Source organism: Hesperophylax consimilis, chromosome 15 (genome assembly GCF_061612785.1).
Source record: "Hesperophylax consimilis isolate HC1 chromosome 15, BYU_Hcon_1.0, whole genome shotgun sequence".
NCBI classification, from domain to species: Eukaryota; Metazoa; Arthropoda; class Insecta; order Trichoptera; family Limnephilidae; genus Hesperophylax; species Hesperophylax consimilis.
In genome coordinates this window covers 31,689,086-31,707,223 of record NC_142850.1, presented here as the reverse complement: position 1 = coordinate 31,707,223, position 18,138 = coordinate 31,689,086, and positions in this window count along the sequence as shown.

The following is an 18,138-nucleotide window of genomic DNA, read 5'->3' as shown; positions in this document are numbered from 1 at the left end:
TAATCATCTGGTGAAAAATAAACGTAGGTATCTGTTTACGTTGAGTTGAAGGCCAGTGTGAATTTCATGAATAATCTGTCTATCAAAGGGACGATCAGATTGTTTTGATTCGTTCTACGGAAGAACGAATTAAGGACTATATTTGTAGAACAAAATAAGAATCGCAAGTTTATGGGTAACAACATAGGAAGATATGCTGGAATGAATCGAGTAAATCGAATACTTGTGCCGGAATAACTGAATCGTGACGAAGAGTATGAATGTGGATGAAGCTAGAACTGTGTGCAGGACAGAGGTGTGTACTTTTCCATTTTCTGCGTACCTTTGGGTGGAATTTGAGATTTTCAATTTGAAATCGAATTATTTAAAAAAAAAACAATAATTCAAAAAAATGACTAAAATAAAATTTTATTATAACTAAGTAGATGTATGTATTTTTTTAAGTACACATGGTATTTATAAAGAAGAGACAGAAAATAATAATTAAATGAAAATAAGTATATGGCTGGAGGTTTACTTGATAAAAAATATAATCTAATACCTAATAAATATTGTTATTTACATAAAATATGATATATTCTTCTTAGGAAGAGCGACAAGCGACACAACTCTCTGCAATCGGGAGAAATATACCAAAACCTCCTAGATAACAAGGCCTGAATACTTGTACAATGCAGCTTCCTAACTTGTATGCGTTTTTACAAAAAACATGGTTTTAATTTTTTTTCAATTTTTTAAAACATCTTAAAATGTTATATTTAATTTAAAAAATAAAATAAAAATAGATTTTTGGAGGTTCTCATACAAGTTACCAGGCTGATTTGATTCAGTGTCCCGGCCTTGCGATCTAGGAGGTTTCGGAAATACGGGGCAGTGGTGGGGAGTGAGTGAGGCGTGAGTGGACAAATCGCCCTTAACTCCGAAACTGTGACGGGTGACCACTTGATATCAGTTAATAAGATATCGATATAAGTTCTTCGGGTTTGCTGGGTCCACTACTATTACTACATTTAAGTGGCTAAAATTACAGCCATTCATAAACCAGTTCTTCAACCAAATCTTCATATTTTTTACATTTACGCAAGAAATCGCCAGAGCCATTCTTATTTTCCGATGTTTGGAAAGTGTTGGCGCCATCTGGATCGACGAGCGCTTTGCTGCACGATCAGTATCCCACTGTGGCTGTGGCGGGTGTGCAGAGAAGACGCCGAATTTTACCCCTAACACCACTCCCCTAAATCGCCTCCGATTGCAGGGAGGTGTCTAAGGTATTTTACTAGAACCGTAGGTATTTGATTTAAACGGATTTGATATATAAGAGGTCCATACACCTATAATCTTAATTTATAAAAGAAAACTCTGGAGAGAAACCAAATAAACACAAATACAATTAAAATCTAGATAAATCCATTTTGCAGGTAGGCTAATTTCCACGTGTAAACTGAACAACTTGTATATTTTAAGATTTTTCAACAAACTTTGTGGCAATGTTTTCAAATTCTTTCAGGCTGGAAAACATCAGGCACCTGTCATTAAATTTCAATTTTACTATACTAGTAAACAATAGATGTGTCTTCTTTTAATAATATTAATAAACCAGCCTGTGTTGCGTAATAATAATTTCGTAGGTGTATTCATGTAAAGTGTTTTTAATTGCTTGTTATGTATTACAAGTGATTGAATAGTCTTTTATAAATATGGCATAATAATTTATATATATTTTAAGTCTACACATCGCTTAATCGTTCTTCTTGTAGATAATATTTTTTTTATTCATCATCTTACTATTAAAAATCAACAGAAAACAGTCATTTGACTAATTTTATTTACGACCATCTCATTTTACGCGCGTTCCTGTTCTTCTCTTACACTTTGTGATTGTCTTAAGCAGCAAAAACTCACAAACGGTGAGATCTGGTGTCATGAAATTGATAATACAATTTATTTAAGCTCGCAAGATCGTTTCCATCATGGAAATATTTTTTATTTCCAAATAAAAGATTCTAGGTTATACCAGCCAAATCGTTTGTCACAATTTCCAATTTGTTCATAATTACCAATTTGTTCACATTTTCCAATTTGTTCACAATTTCCAATTTGTTCACATTTTCCAATTTGTTCACAATTTCCAACAAGAAGAAAAAACCTCAGTGGGTGTTTAAACTCGTACAAAGCCAGGTAATAACAAAACTACGAGGTAAGTAATATAAAGTAGCTCAATGTAACACTGTTTGTCTACACTATCTGAAATTCTCGGAATCTCGAACGTAATAATATATTTTAAGACGGCAATGAAAACGTTTTATAAAATCCATCTAGTCAAGTTTGCTATTTGCAAAAGACTGGATGGAAGGAATGCCTCTCTGTGTAACGTAACGTAGATATTCCCGTACACGTTTCTTTACTTCGAGGAAAAGACTAATCATTACGAGAAATGTGTCAACATTTCGTATCCGTGTGGAAAAGTAAAGATCATCATAAATTGGGTACCTACTCACAGACTAACTGGGTTAATACTATATAAATCAGAAATCTGTTTTCTGAAGCGGCGAGAACTCTAAAATAATTGTGAACGTCTTAAAATTTGCACAAATCTACCTCTTAGAATATCAAGCTTATCGCAATAATTATTATCTTGTTATTTAAATTTTTTACATTATTTCTACACAGGAGGCCCCGAGGAAAAAAAATCCCTCAGGGCCTATTTCATCTTTAGGCTGCTGTGTGGAAGGGTCTTCTTAGGGAAAGGAAGAAGTTCTGGAAAAGAAAAGAGTTTGAGAGGAGGGTGGAAATCTGGTAATTAATGTGTTCAGGAGTGACGGACGTATGAATCCATCCCTCCCAAGGCGGTGGGTGTAGAGAGAGTCTGAGTGGAGAGGTCAAAAAGTCTCCCCTTAACCTGTCCCTCCCTATCCCACCCGCCATGCAGTAGGTGTGCATTGTACTCGCTAAACATAGTAGGGTAGATTACCAACTAACGCTAGATGAATTCTGGAACACAGAATACAAAAACCGGTATACCATAACTACCCTACTAGTTGTACCCTACATGTTTATTATTAAAATATCGCAAAATGTATACGGAGATAGAACAAAAATACAGAAAATTCCGGAATTATCGCATTATCTGAAGACATTAAAAATGAGACATCTTATTCAAAAATCGAAACGAAAATTAGATCGTTCTACCTCCGTGAAACATGAAAACTAATAATATTGAGGATAAATACCTAGATCTGTGAAAACCAAATAATATTGTGAAAAATACCTAGGACTGTTAACCATTGTTAAAAATAACAAAATTACTATCGTACATTATGATCATAAGTATTATAATAATTAGTAAGTATTTTTATGTTAGATATATACTATTAAGTAAATATTATGTATTACGCATCAAGATATCAAGTTGAGATTTAAATATATTATTATAAGCAAATAAATAGGAAAAGTGAGAGATTTCTTACAATCAAACTGATTGATCAGTTTTGTAGGATTTAAGTGAGATAAAATATTGTACAAATAAAAAAAAAAACTGAATAAACACATTCTAAAAAAAAAAAAAAGACAAACCTCACCCCATGAACCCGGGCACCCTTGCTAAGTCACAAACCAAACGTAGCGAACTACTCTGGGTGACCTGGTTTAAGGAGGTGGGTATGACTGTACTCATACCCATCTCCTTAATTATATTAACAGTCAAAATTTCATTACTTTTTTTCTAATGTTAATTAACATATTTTCTGCGATAGAAAGATTTATCAAAACAAAGATATTTAGTGAATGATTATTCAATACAATACTACTTTTTCAAGTTATTTATGAAAGAAATGTCGACAATATTAATGTTGTTTATGTAGGAAGTCCTATGAATCGTTTCATATACGTACTTTTCACTATCAAAAGTTTTTTGAACTTTTAATTATTGCAACTTGAATTTTTTTTCTGTTATTTCGAAAAGTTAATTTTCACGGTCAATATATAAGTAAATATAAGTACTTTCGAAAGTAATGAATTGTATTTTTCTGTTGCCGTAATGAAAGATCACAATAAGCATGTTTTTTAGATTTGTTTTATGACGAAAAGTCAATTTGATGATAATTGCTTGGAATGTTCCATTCATAAATATTCATTTTATAAATTGAACACTATTTTTTTTTTATAAAAATGCATTAAAAATAGTGGTAATCTGGTGTGCATCCATTATTTTTGTTATACAAAACATTGGTAACCAAAAATACTTCAGCTCCATAAATAATTCCCCTGTTTTGAGTGTAAAATTTTAAATATTAGATTTTTTATGGCATCATTTAAAACATACTAAAAATCTGATTTATTGTTACTATTCTAAGTATCCAATTTTCCTAACATTTAAAAGGGTTAAAAATAACACCCAAAAATTAAAACAGTCACCATATTCGATGGAAAATATTTTTTACCACGCATAGTAACGACTTTACCGCGTAGCTAAAGTATATATTTTTCCTTTGTTCAATAATTTTATTACTTGCCATACTCTGTCGGCTTTCGACCCTTTTCTGTCACGTGTTTGATAAAAAAACCCTTTTCCGTCCAAAAGTCTATTTAGATTTGAAAATTGGACGGAATGTATAAGCATCTGGGGTATTTGCTATCAATTCGCGTTTAAATTCCATTACGAAGAAAACCTGCAGCTTTGATTCGTGTTTGATTTATTTACACGATTTTTTTAAGTAACTAAAATGAGAACTAACTTGTCTGCAGACACTTTGTGAAAGCATAATACATGTATTTTATTACCTACCAATGAGTATAAAATGTTCCTACTAACGTTTTGAAATTGGATTCTCAAATCCGAAAAAACTCTTCGTTTCTTTCACTTTATTTTTTGCAATCCAGTAGACATATAATAAAGTCACACTATGATCCTAGCTTCATATTTTCCCGGCTGCTACCTTTTATGACATCGATTCCAAAGAGTGAACATATTATAACATGATTAAAGCATTATTTATTGAATGAATAATAAAATTTGTCCCTCCTAACTTTTTGACTTTTCCCTCCCTAAACACGAGTTACTCTCAATTAGGGAGGTATTAATTAACAGTTTGAAACAACATTTATATACTTACCCTTTTGCAGATCATTTTAAATAACATACTGTTGTACACCGTCATAGGACGGTTGGTACGTATACTTTGTTTTTACTTTGTAATATTCTTGATATTAACCTTCTGTCTGTTGCACGCTTACTGATGTACTTACTTACTTCTATCAATATCTATTAATTGTTATATTCTGTTAATAAAAATAAACTTGATTCACGTAAACTTAAATTACACCTCTTCTATAAAGTAACAATCCCTCATCCCACTATTACCGCTGCTGAGGTTTTATCCTCCTTTGAACTCCAATAATTTGTAATAGAACCTAGGAAAACTCCATCGCCCTCTGTAGAACTCGATCACTTCGTCAGCGTTGGGAAATTTCTTTAGCCAGATAATAGACAATCTTCAATAAATTCGGTACATCTTATAAATGTTGTAATAGTGCATGTGTACCGATACCCGTGTGAGTACCTAATACACACAGTTACATAAAGAGTTTAGTCACAATTTATTTTTACTTTCTCAGAGAACTGTAGTCACACCACATCTAATCAGATTTGTATTTGTTTTGTTTTTAGAACTCGAAAATCAAATACTATTTTGAAGCAGAGCAGTCTCTCGAATTATCGACCTAATTTGCAACCTACAACCGCACAATAATTGTGCCTTTCAAAGAGTATAATATTTAACAAAATCTCAGCTTAACATTATTGATGGAACGGAGAGGAACGAACAAGGGTTGGGATAGCCGTATTTTAAAGGGCTATTCCACACAGATAAAGCATGGATTACGCCTATGGTTTATGACAGGCGAATGCGATAACACAATTTGTAAGGTAAATTCACAGTCAGCTTACCGGGTGGCGAAATCTGCATCTCGAGAATCATCTGTCAGCACTGGAACGGCGATCGTTGTACGGTAGCACTCGTTATATTGAATTGGATTGCGATAATTGCGATAAAATACGTTTAATCGATTATTCCGATAAATAACCGGTGATAGTACACACATTGGTTTTGATAAGACGAATGTTTCGATGCGATTGTACGGCTCATGGCACTCCGTGATTATAGTTGACGTGTGTGATTTTAAACTGTACAGTTCAAAATCTGTCACACTGCCTGTCAAAAGCAAATCGGCGTGACGGAACAGGTAACATCATCTCAATGTTTAAAAATACAAAAATTATTTATTCTCATTCAAAGAACAAAGTTTGTTTTTTTTCCGGGTGATTAATTTTAATATGGATAGATGCGTTCTAAATTTCAGAAACGGACTTAATGAAAATAAAATAAGCTCAACCAATAAATAATTAGAAGAAGCTTTAAATCAATTTGTAATCGAAAAACAAATATTATTATTATTTCGTTTGTTTTCAGCTGGCGCTTTTAAAAAAGGTGACACAAATAGAGACTCTCCAAAGAAAACTTTCGCGCGCAAGTTTCGCGCAGTTCTTTTCCTCCAGCAGCGCGCAGGCTATATTTAATCACCAAGTAAGTGTCTATTTTGATTTACACCGAAATTATAATACGTTTCGAAGTTTTTGTCTGATTTACAAAAGAAGTTTACCATGAGTCTCTATGAGATTGGATTCTAAGCCTATTTAATAGTATTGCTTCATAATTTCAAAGTGTTACGTGGGTTAATTCGAAATGTTTTCTTTTTTTATGTCACATAAAGAGTTCCACTGGATATAAACAACGGCTCAACTTCAAAGCTGATGTTGTTAGATTGTTTGTATAGTCAAAGATACAGAGTAAGATGCTTTTTTATATAGCGTCCTTTTAAACATTGCACATACAAAATATGATGTTAAATATATTTATAGTATGCTGTATTTCCTAGTCAGTTATTATGGTTATCAGTGTAATACGGCGATTATTTGTAAATCCTGAATAGGAAAGCATAAGAAAAGTATAGTAATATTAAATTTGAAAAATGCAACTTTTTTAACAAAATCTTTAAAACTTAAATATCTATTTTTTACCGAGAAAACAAAAGCATTAAGAACGGCCTCCTTAGTTGACTAATTATAATCCTTTGATACAAATCCGGAGGTCGGGTTCCATTCCCGACGTGCGCAAGTAAATTTTATTTGATTAATTTGTGTTATTTCACAATTTGTTGATCAAAAAATTAACCCGTAAAAACAAAGTAATTTTACTATTATGCTTTTACTTTTAATGACACATGTATTTAAAAATATATTATATTAGTTTATCCAATCGTAATTCGTAATCATAATTTCACCTACAGTTTCCTACTACTATAATTTTAAGCTGTATCGATCAAATTATGAAAATAAAATTTGAACCACAGGGAGCTGTCTTCACTACTACTAAAACAGATCGTGGTGCAATATTGCTGAGATTTATGAACTTTACATCAAATAAAATAGCCAATGATAATGAAAAAATTAAAACCGTCACAGATAACAATCATGTTCAAATCAAAGGAGGAATCATGGAATTCCTGCCATCACAAAATGTTAATAGCTGCTAAAAAGATTATAATTTTTTTTTAAATGAGTGTGGAAAGTTGTTAGTAATAGTTACGTTAAAATATTTTTTCCCTACCCTTGTCCTAAATTAATCGCATAATATATAGAAATTTTTTCTTCTACATTTCATCTTTGTTCTTTTAAATTATTAGCAAGATATGTTATTTCACATGGTCACCCTACTTAGTAGGTACCCATTATTCATGCAACAATATTGTTCTTTCAATATACATATTACTTTGTGTTATTTTGTAAAATTACTAACCTCGACACAGGCTAGTCCTAGTTAGGTTAATAATTTAAATGAAACAACAGTGATACTACATGGAAAGGAACAATAAATAAAATTTTGTGGGATTTGGCTTGGTTAGTACAGTTGTTGACTCCATTTCATCTGAAGGAAGGTTTAATCATCAAAGTAATAAAATATATATATATACTCATACATACGGTGCTTATATAGTAGAAAAGTTTTTTTTTTGACGGCACGTGTACATGATAAAATATGTATCTAATATTATAAAATTTCTTCACAAATTCCATTGAAACTTCGTTCATCGTGTTGGATCCTTTTGTTCTCCCTTTATTTGATTTTATACCAAATGACTTCCCCATATTAATATCAAATTCTTATGAATATAAGACATAATACGTTAACATGTTAAGGGCAGGTTTAATTCTAGGAAACACGTTTCATTTTCGCTTGTATACCATTTAATTTTGTAACACAACAATGTTGTCGACATAATTACATATTAAACAAAAATTATAAATTTCATTAAATTAACTAACTTTTATGAAGGAAAACTTTATTATTCAGGCAATACCGTTACCTCAAACTATCCATGGCATATAAGGAAATGTATGCAGAGGTTTTCATTTAATGGATAAAAGTTTAAAAAACATGTTGTGTTATCCGAAACTATTGACGAATTAAGCACAATATGCAGCTTTAGATTAACTTGAAAAATGGACTGTAAAAGTAACAAAAAAAGAATCAAGGTGGTTTGATGGAATTGGGAGAAATTGATTTAAACTAGGGATGGGGAGAAAATGACATATAACACAATCACTTTCTCAATTAGCTCAGGTTTTTAATGCAGCTCGGCAATAATTCCGAACGTCATGCTACAAATAAGAGAGGAAAAACTATATTTTCCTTAAAAATAAACACCAACCACCTGCTTTTATCGTAGTAATTTTTCCTTCTTATGCCTGAATTATACGTGCTGAGTTCTCGGCCGAGGCAGTGCATTCGTCCTAATTAAAAAATTTTATGGGTTTTTGACGTTCTGTCTCTTCTACATTTGATCGCCTCTACTCTCCAATAAGTTGCTCTACCGAGTAACAAAGCAAATAACATGGCGGAGCTTTCGTCATGTGTAATTCACGTAACATTGGTTCAAAAACAAAAGCACTTAAACTTGCACAATCTTATTGCAATGCGTTCCATACTTCAAACGGTTTCCTTCTAGTAGTGAAGGTTAGAGAAAAGTAAAAACCGGATAAATGACATCCCGGTAGGAACCAACCATATTCTCATTTCAAAACCAAATACATGCTTATAAACAGAAAACAGTAATACCTCTTCCATAGCACTTAATGGTTAAAAATATAAGATTACCCAACCGAAACTGCAGGGGAAGATTTCATGTAGGCAGTCGCAGATTTGTTCCGGGCTGTTGCAGTCTGAAGGGAAGAGTATGATAACCATCCAACGATAAAAGAGTGCATCAGAATAAACCTCAAATATTATATAATTGTATTTTAAAATTTCTCACAAAATAAATTAAACACCTATTTCTTAAACTCTGATACTAAAGCTGACAATCTGTTAAATGTTCCTTCAAAAACTTTGAAACGGTGAAGTCTGACGTTATGAAATTTTGCGCATTTTTATATTTCTTGATTTATATCTAGGATAATATCAACGCAACTAGTTTTAGCTCTCAGCGGCCATATGGTGTAGTTTTCATTGTTCATTGTAAGCAAAAGATTTCAATAAAACGAAAACATGAAGACCATATTTCATTTCTTTTTTGGAAAATATTGAAGTAAGCATATTTTTAATGCGAAATTGGGTACATTGTATTATGACTAATATCTTAATGTAAATACCTTTAAAAAATGATCATGATATATTGATAAATGTCTTTTCTACTTTAAAACATGCTGAATAAACTATAAAACTTCTATTTTATATTAGTTTACATAGTATATCCTCGGAGGGTTGAGAAGGAGGTTGAGATTTTGTTTTCCCCAGCAGCCTGCGGCGTGTATTCCTGGAACTGGCAACAAACTGCGACAAAATAGCGAAACGGCGCTATAAATTTATTATTTACGAGAATATTAGGTGTGACAAGAGGCAACAGGGTGAAAAAGACTCGTTCAGTCTAGAAAACTGATTACGTAGACATTTGTGAATTAGACTAGGAGGTTTTTCATGTCTTATTTATTTATGTATGTAGTTATTTTATTTTACACTAAAATGAACACAATTTATATGCCATTAAAGAAGAATATAATACTAATAAATCTAAATGAAACAGTACAAGATACAGAAAAAAATATTCGGACTCTGTCACGATATATGATCGTCTGTCACCAGGGTGATGCTGGGAATATCTTCCACTTACATGGCGGTAAAACTATTTATTTTATCTGGTTTTACGCCTAGCCGGGCTTTTACATGGATTTTAAGAACAAAGTATCCCTAGTGAGCTATCGAATATTATACACAAGTTATTAAAGCATGAAATTACGTTAAATTTAATATAAAACAATATTAATAAAACATGTGACAATAACACGAAATAATATAGTAACTAGAACAATATTACACATAAGATAAATCACTAAAACTACATTACCAACGCTACTTTAATGTGTAGGGTTCAACAAAGTGCTGGTATAGATTACGCTTAGTCCTACAAATTCAGTAAGTAATTATATTAATAGTACCCCCAAACTACATAATATTGATATATATACCCAGATCATGCATAATATTGGTTAGTGAGTGTGTCTGTTAGTTGGTTGTGAATGTTTTGCAGAAGAATGCAACATTTTTTCATGTGTTCCTATTTGGCACATGGTATTTAATATTGGCGACGATGGCAGGGCTGTCAATTAAGTTTTTAATGACTCTGTGTAGCTCAAACACGTCTGATAAATTTCTCATTTCACACAGTGTTATAAGATGCAATTGATTTATCAAACTGACATAATCAATGTATTCAATTAAAATTCAGAGCTCAAAATTTACGTACCTAAGAAATTTGTGCTGAACTCGTTATATATTGTTAGAGTGAACTTTATACAAAGGGGACCAAATTAGTGAATAATATTCCACATTACTTCTAACTAATGAAATATAGAGGTTTTATATTTAAATCCAATCCTAATGATATGGGATGGTAATTAAACTTTGTCTGGCATTAACGCCATCACATCTCAATGAAAATAATTGATGAAAAAAAAAATGGCAGAGTTTGACAGAGCATTGGCTGCTAACATCTAGATTAACACCTTCGCGATCAGCGATGAAATATTCAAGACACTGACTCAAGTGGTATTTTTGTAGCCAAAGCATACGAAACAAAAAGATGGCGTCCTTTGGACTGCCGCCAACTCGCGCCGGATAATTACTTCCACAAAATGTTGGAATTTTATGTTTATATAAAAGTCAATGTTTACAGTTTTCCGCTCAGTGGAGAGATGAACGGACAGAAGCGTGTTGTGGGCATGTCAGTGTGCCCGAAGTAAGTCCAAGTTTTGTTTCTCGTGAAATTCATCAAACTTCGAAATTTAGAATTTCTTTCTTGAACCTGTCTATTTCATTAGCCTGCCTGTGGTCCATGACTAGAAAAGGTTATTTTATGAGTTGACGAAATCAGTTTCTTACAAATCAGTATAGATTACACGTGGAGATCCAAAAATATGATATAAACGCAACGATTAAAAATTAATAAGATTTTGGACCAGTTGTTTCGCAAAAATTCACTTGCGACCAAGTCATAAAATTGCCATTCAGGCGCCATTTAGTTTTTTTTTCTTGACTCATGAAAATTTTCCGTTAAATGCCGATTCTAAGTCCGTTTGAATAAATTACGATCAGCAGAAGAGGACAACTATCATGTTGTAAAGATTGTCTGCTTATAGTCCAGTCAGCCTGTGTCGTAGAACACCATTTAGACCAACTAAATAGTATAAAGCTAATTTTTTCCCCATCGACTACTACCATTTAGACAAGTGTTTAGAAAAAAGTCCCCGCCCCTACCCCCCTTGCTTCCCCCCCTGTGCCCCCCCAAACATGAAAAGTGTAAGGGTTTCGTAAATCGCGTCTATCTCAATTATTAAACAACATATCGGATTGAAATTTTTTTTATTCTCTTTGTTGTAACATTTTCTACAAAAAAAGTTCAGTTAACTTTCGTCGTAACTTTTACCGTTTGTTTGTAATTCGTATGATAAGGTAAAAATTTGTATATTTTTTGGCACATAATTTTATATTTTGTCACAGAACTTTTCAGGCCGACATTTTATGAAAAAATATTTCCTACAAAAATTGTAGCCCCTGTTATTACCTTTAAAATGATATATTTTAATGTGTACTTTATGGCTAGAAAACGCCAAATATCAACCGTGAAAGTCGGGATGTGACATCAGAGTGTACTGGCCTCGAGGAGGGGGTTTCGAGTTGTTGCATGCAGAGTGACTGATGTCAAGGCCATAAATAGGTCAGTTACGGAAACCCGCCAGACAGAAAGGGTCGCGTCGCGAGAGTCCGTGTTTCGCAGTGATTGTGTTTTATGGTTTGTGTTTTACGGTTTGTGTTTGTTTTTGTGAACCAAAATGGAGGGCGAGTCATGTGTTATTTGCAATGAACCTTTATCTGTAAGTCAAAATGTTACAGTTACTTCTAAGGGGATTAAAACTTTAATCGAATCTAGCCTTCAAAGGAAGGACGGCCTACAGTGTAAATTCGAAACTCTTCCGACAGTCAGTATACACAAAGAATGCCGTAAAGTGTATACCCGCAGTAGTTCAATAAAAGCTTACATAGCGAGCTCCAAAAACGTTGAAGATTTTGAATCAAACAGTGCGCCTATAAAATGTAGGTCTAATTCTCAGAAGTTTAATTTAAAAGTGAATTGCTTATTTTGTGGAATGGATGCGGTGGTAAATATAAAGACTCCAACAGAATATAGGAAAGCGGTCCATTTAGTTCATACTTTAACTATAAAACAAACTATATCTAAATATATTGAAAATAGGAATGATGATTGGGGTGATTTGGTTAGGTCCAGGCTAGAAGGAGTTGTAGACCTCGTAGCTGCTGAGGGGCGTTATCATTCCGACTGTTATGCTAGGTTTTCGAAACAACCCACTCAATCATCCAGTACGTACGCAGGTCGTGGTAGACCAGTTGACGATTTATTAAAAGAATCATTCATAAAAGTTTGTGATTTCATTGAGGAAAACGATGATTGCCAGCATAGTATTTCTGACCTTTTGCAATTGATGAAAAGTGTGTCAGGCAGAGACCAGGTTTATGAAATTAACTACTTCAAAACTCTATTACTTAGGCACTTTGGTGAAAGACTTCTTATTACAAACATAAAACATAAATCCTCCATCGTTTGTTTAAGAGATGGGGCGGGCAAGGTTTTGTCTGAAACTTGGTACTCTCAAAAGAAAAGCAATAAAGATGATGAGATTAGGAGAATCGTTTCTACAGCAGCAGCTTTGATAAGACAAGAAATTCAAAATCAAGTGTATGATGACTCGACTTACCCCAGTGTTGAAGATATAAGGTCAGGCGGGAAAGATGTTGTTCCACAACTTCTAGATTTGTTTTTAAACGATCTAACGAAGAGAAGAAGGCAAACTTCAGACGAAAGTATGGACGTAAAACGAAAGAGGACTACCATAAATCACATGATATTAAAACTGTGTAGGCCTAGGTCTTTTCAATCACCTGTCCAGTCTGCTTTTGGATTATACTTATCTAGACGGTATGGCTCTAAACATTTAATAGACATTTGTTCATCTCTGGGATGTTCAACGTCATACTATGAGACAGAAATGTACTTACAATCGCTGTTAAAAGCAGGTAGGCCCCAAATTGAGGAAAGGATTTTTTTCCAATTTGTATTTGACAATATTGATATCAACTTAAGAACTCTTGACGGTAAAGACACATTTCACGCTCTCGGAGGCATACAGTGCGTAACTCCAAAAACAGCTGTGTCGAGTGATGTCCGAGTTCCACGTGTTAAGACATGCGACTTTGAAGGTAAATTCAATGTCCCAGTTTTAATGTATACTAAAAAGGCGAAAAGTGGCTTAAAGTCTTTAACAATAGAAAACATTTCTGAAAATATGCCCACTCAATGCTTAGTCTCAGCTCGTAACATGCTTTGGTTATGTAGTTTTGCTTTTGTGCCAGTTTCACTACCTGGATGGTCTGCATACATGCGAAACTGTTACGATGGTAGACAAAACTTTGAACCATCTTATGTACTGGCTTTGCCTTTTATAAACATAGATCCAGGAAATCCGACTGCTATTTATTCTGCCCTTAGTTACGCTTCTAAAGAGAGCAAGTTAGCTGGCCAGCCGTGTATTGTCACTTTTGACCAACCACTTTTCCTGAAAGCAGTAGACATTGTTGCAAGTTCTTCTACAGAAAGTGAAATATCTGGAGTAATCGTCAGACTAGGCGGATTCCATCTTCTAATGAGTTTCCTTGGTTGCTTAGGAAAGTTTATGGAAGGTAGTGGAATCGAAGAAATGTGGACCTCTGTTTATGGAAAATCAACGATTCCTCACCTTATGTCAGGACATGCTTACGCAAGGTCTTGTAGAGCTCACATGATGACCCAGGCAGCTTTGATGTTACTGCTATTCGAGGAATGTTCATCTCTTAAAGAAATGATTACAAACGACTTTAATGATATTCATATCCAAACAATTAACAAACAAACAACTGTTGAAGACGCCATGAGTGAGTGTAAAACAAATGAAATAATGACAAGACTAGAAGAAGTGTATGAAGATTTGGTTAAAACTAGTAGAACTTCAAAACTGTGGCTACAAGAGTTTAAATTGGTGAATTTGGCTCTAGATTTTATTCTGGCAGAGAGAATCGGTGATTGGAATTTGCACATTAATACAGTCAAGCAAATGATACCGTATTTCCATGCTGCTGGACATTTGCTCTACGCCAAATCCGCACATATATACTTACAACAAATGTTGAGTCTACAATCGAAGATGTCAAATGAAGACTTCGAAAGGTTCGTCAATAAAGGTTTTTTTACAGTTCGGCGTACAGATGGATTTTTTACCGGTATCTGGACGGACATGACCATAGAGCAGACATTAATGCGATCATCAAAATCCATAGGTGGCCTTACTCATGGACGAGGATTAAGCGAGAGGACGCTAACCAAGTTCATTGCTTGCGCTCCTGCATCCCTACAAATTTGTGAGGCTTTCGAGAAGTTCTCTGGCTGCTTGACTCAGTTTAACGAACAGCACACTGAACTTAGATGCAGTAGAAGAGAAAGGGACTTGCAAGATATTAATAAATTTCTCGGGTGGCTGCGTATCCATAATCCTTTCCGACAGAGCAACGATTTAATTTCTTTATCCTCTGGTCTAGTAGTGACAAGTTTGGGTGTAAACTGCGATGAAGCGTATGATGTAGGAATAAAATGCTTGAAAGACATCGAAGGAAATAATTTTGCAGATGTTAAATTGAAAAGAAAAAATAAAGTTAAAACTATAGGCTCCGTAGTAAGTGGAATAAATGTGAGATCTGAAGAAGTGCCAATTAATCCTGATCAGCTGTTTAATAGGGTTATATGTATGTCTCAAGGAACAAATAATCTCAAACAATACCTACTTCAACTATGAACTTAGCCCATACCCTTTGTCTTTATTTGAAAACAATAAAATGATAAGAAAGGGAACTAAATCAAGTCTTATGAAAATATTTGAAAAGTGGACAGTTAGCAACGAAGTTTTTAAAAATTTTCCCCCAAAAATATATGTAGTAGATGGAGGGTATCTTTTGCATAGTGTTATTTGGCCTGACAAAGTAACATATAGCAGCATCATAGAGAAGTATATTGATACTGTAATGAAACGGTATGGGAAAGATTGTCATGTTGTGTTTGATGGGTGTCCTGACTATCCCACCACAAAAGGGGTCGAACATATGCGGAGAAGTAAAAAAACATCTCTAGAAATGAAATTCAACGTTAATATGGAATGCTCTGTGAAGCAAAATGAATTTTTGGCAAATCCAAAAAACAAAAGCCAGCTTATTGAACAGCTCTCTCAGAAGCTTAATGAAGCAAACATTCCAACCATTGTGGCGGAGGAAGATGCAGATACTAAAGTGGTCGGAAGAGCAATAGATGTCTCCCAGATTCAAAGTGGGAGGCCTGTAGTTGTTGTCGGACAGGATACTGATCTTTTCGTTCTATTGTTAGGGCTACCACAGTGTCAAAATGTGCAACTATTCTTTCACAAACCCTCTGGCACACCATCAACGTATGACATCAGCAAGATTCGTGAAGAGATTGGTGATATGAAGGATGTGGTATTATTTTTGCATGCTATCACAGGATGTGATACCACATCTTATTTATTCGGCAAAGGCAAAATTAACGCGTACAAATTGCTAAGTTCATCAAATGATCTCCGCACAAAAGTTTTACAGTTTTATGAAAAACAGGCAGACAAAAATATTCTCAAAGAGGTAGGAGAGGCTTTTGTCTTGAAACTATATGGATGCACAAGGTCTGCAAGTCTGAATGACAGTAGATATTCAATGTACCTTAAAGCTGTTGCAAAAATGTCATTAAAATCCAAATTTAAAATGGCGTCCCTCCCTCCAACATCTGATGCTGCTGAACAACACGCCTATCGAACATACTATCAGATTCAAAAATGGATTGGAGATAAGGAAATCAGCGCTACGGACTGGGGATGGATTTTAACAGACAACATGCTGTACCCAGTGCACTCAAAAAAACCACCGGCACCTGAAGAAGTTATAAACTTAGTTTCCTGCAACTGCAAAAAGGCTTGCAAAAATAATTGTAACTGCTTTAAAGCATCACTTGATTGCACAGAAATGTGCGGGAACTGTGGTGGATCATGCAGCAATGTAACTTTGGTTGAAGTCGAGGAAAATGAAGAACCTCTCATGGAAGTTTAGGATATGATCAAATTAAGATACCGCAATTATTTTGTTCTAAAATAACATCTTTAAAAAATATTACATGCATTTTCAAACCAAAAACTATTTAAAATACCTATTTTCGCTGTATACAAGGACTTATTATTATTTGAAACAAATTTAAAAAGTGGGGAATTTAGGTTTCACCGAGACTCGATTAGTTTTATTTATGGAAAATGCAATAGTGTACCTTGAAGATAAAAAACACTATCACTATACAACAATATCTGCATTGCAACGCCGCGCCGGCCGGCCCCACCTCGACCGAACCCGCCATGATAATCTCGTTGGATCTCCAACAAAGTAAGTACTATTTTATATCATTTTAAAGGTAATAATAGGGGCTACAACTTTTGTAGGAAATATTTTTTCATAAAATGTCGGCCTGAAAAGTTCTGTGACAAAATATAAAATTATGTGCCAAAAAATATACAAATTTTTACCTTATCATACGAATTACAAACAAACGGTAAAAGTTACGACGAAAGTTAACTGAACTTTTTTTGTAGAAAATGTTACAACAAAGAGAATAAAAAAAATTTCAATCCGATATGTTGTTTAATAATTGAGATAGACGCGATTTACGAAACCCTTACACTTTTCATGTTTGGGGGGGCACAGGGGGGGAAGCAAGGGGGGTAGGGGCGGGGACTTTTTTCTAAACACTTGTCTAAATGGTAGTGGTCGATGGGGAAAAAATTAGCTTTATACTATTTAGTTACATATAAAAACACAGGCTGACTGGACTATTATTACAGTTTGATAGAAAGCTGAAACGCACCTAAAATCAGCGTTTAACGGAATCTTTCAAATGTAAATTCCTGCGAAACAACTTGGTCTATAAATAGGAAGACAGGATACTTTGGGCTGTGGAGCTTAAAAACGATGGAAGAGTGTCAAAAAGGAGAAGTGGAGAAGATCAAGTGAATCAAATCAAATCGGTTCCTCAGTTCTAAAGTATAACATCTCTCAAATTTGCAGTTTTGATATAACTTTGAGAAAATGTTTAGAATGCCGGTATCTAACAGTTCCAAAAAGTAACAAGTGCGAATTTAGTTTAAGTGGGTATTTTAGAAGGAAAACGTTTATTATTATTTATACAAATACCACAACAATTCTAAATTTCTAGCATAACACAATTACTTTAGATTAAAATTGTAACAACTACGACACTCCTTTAAAAATCTTTTGAATAGTAGAAGATTAGAACTGCCAAAAATCTTGTTTGATAATTATCTCCGATCTGTGCTTTTTGAGTTGTTACACTTTTGAACTAAGGTATCAAAATACTTGA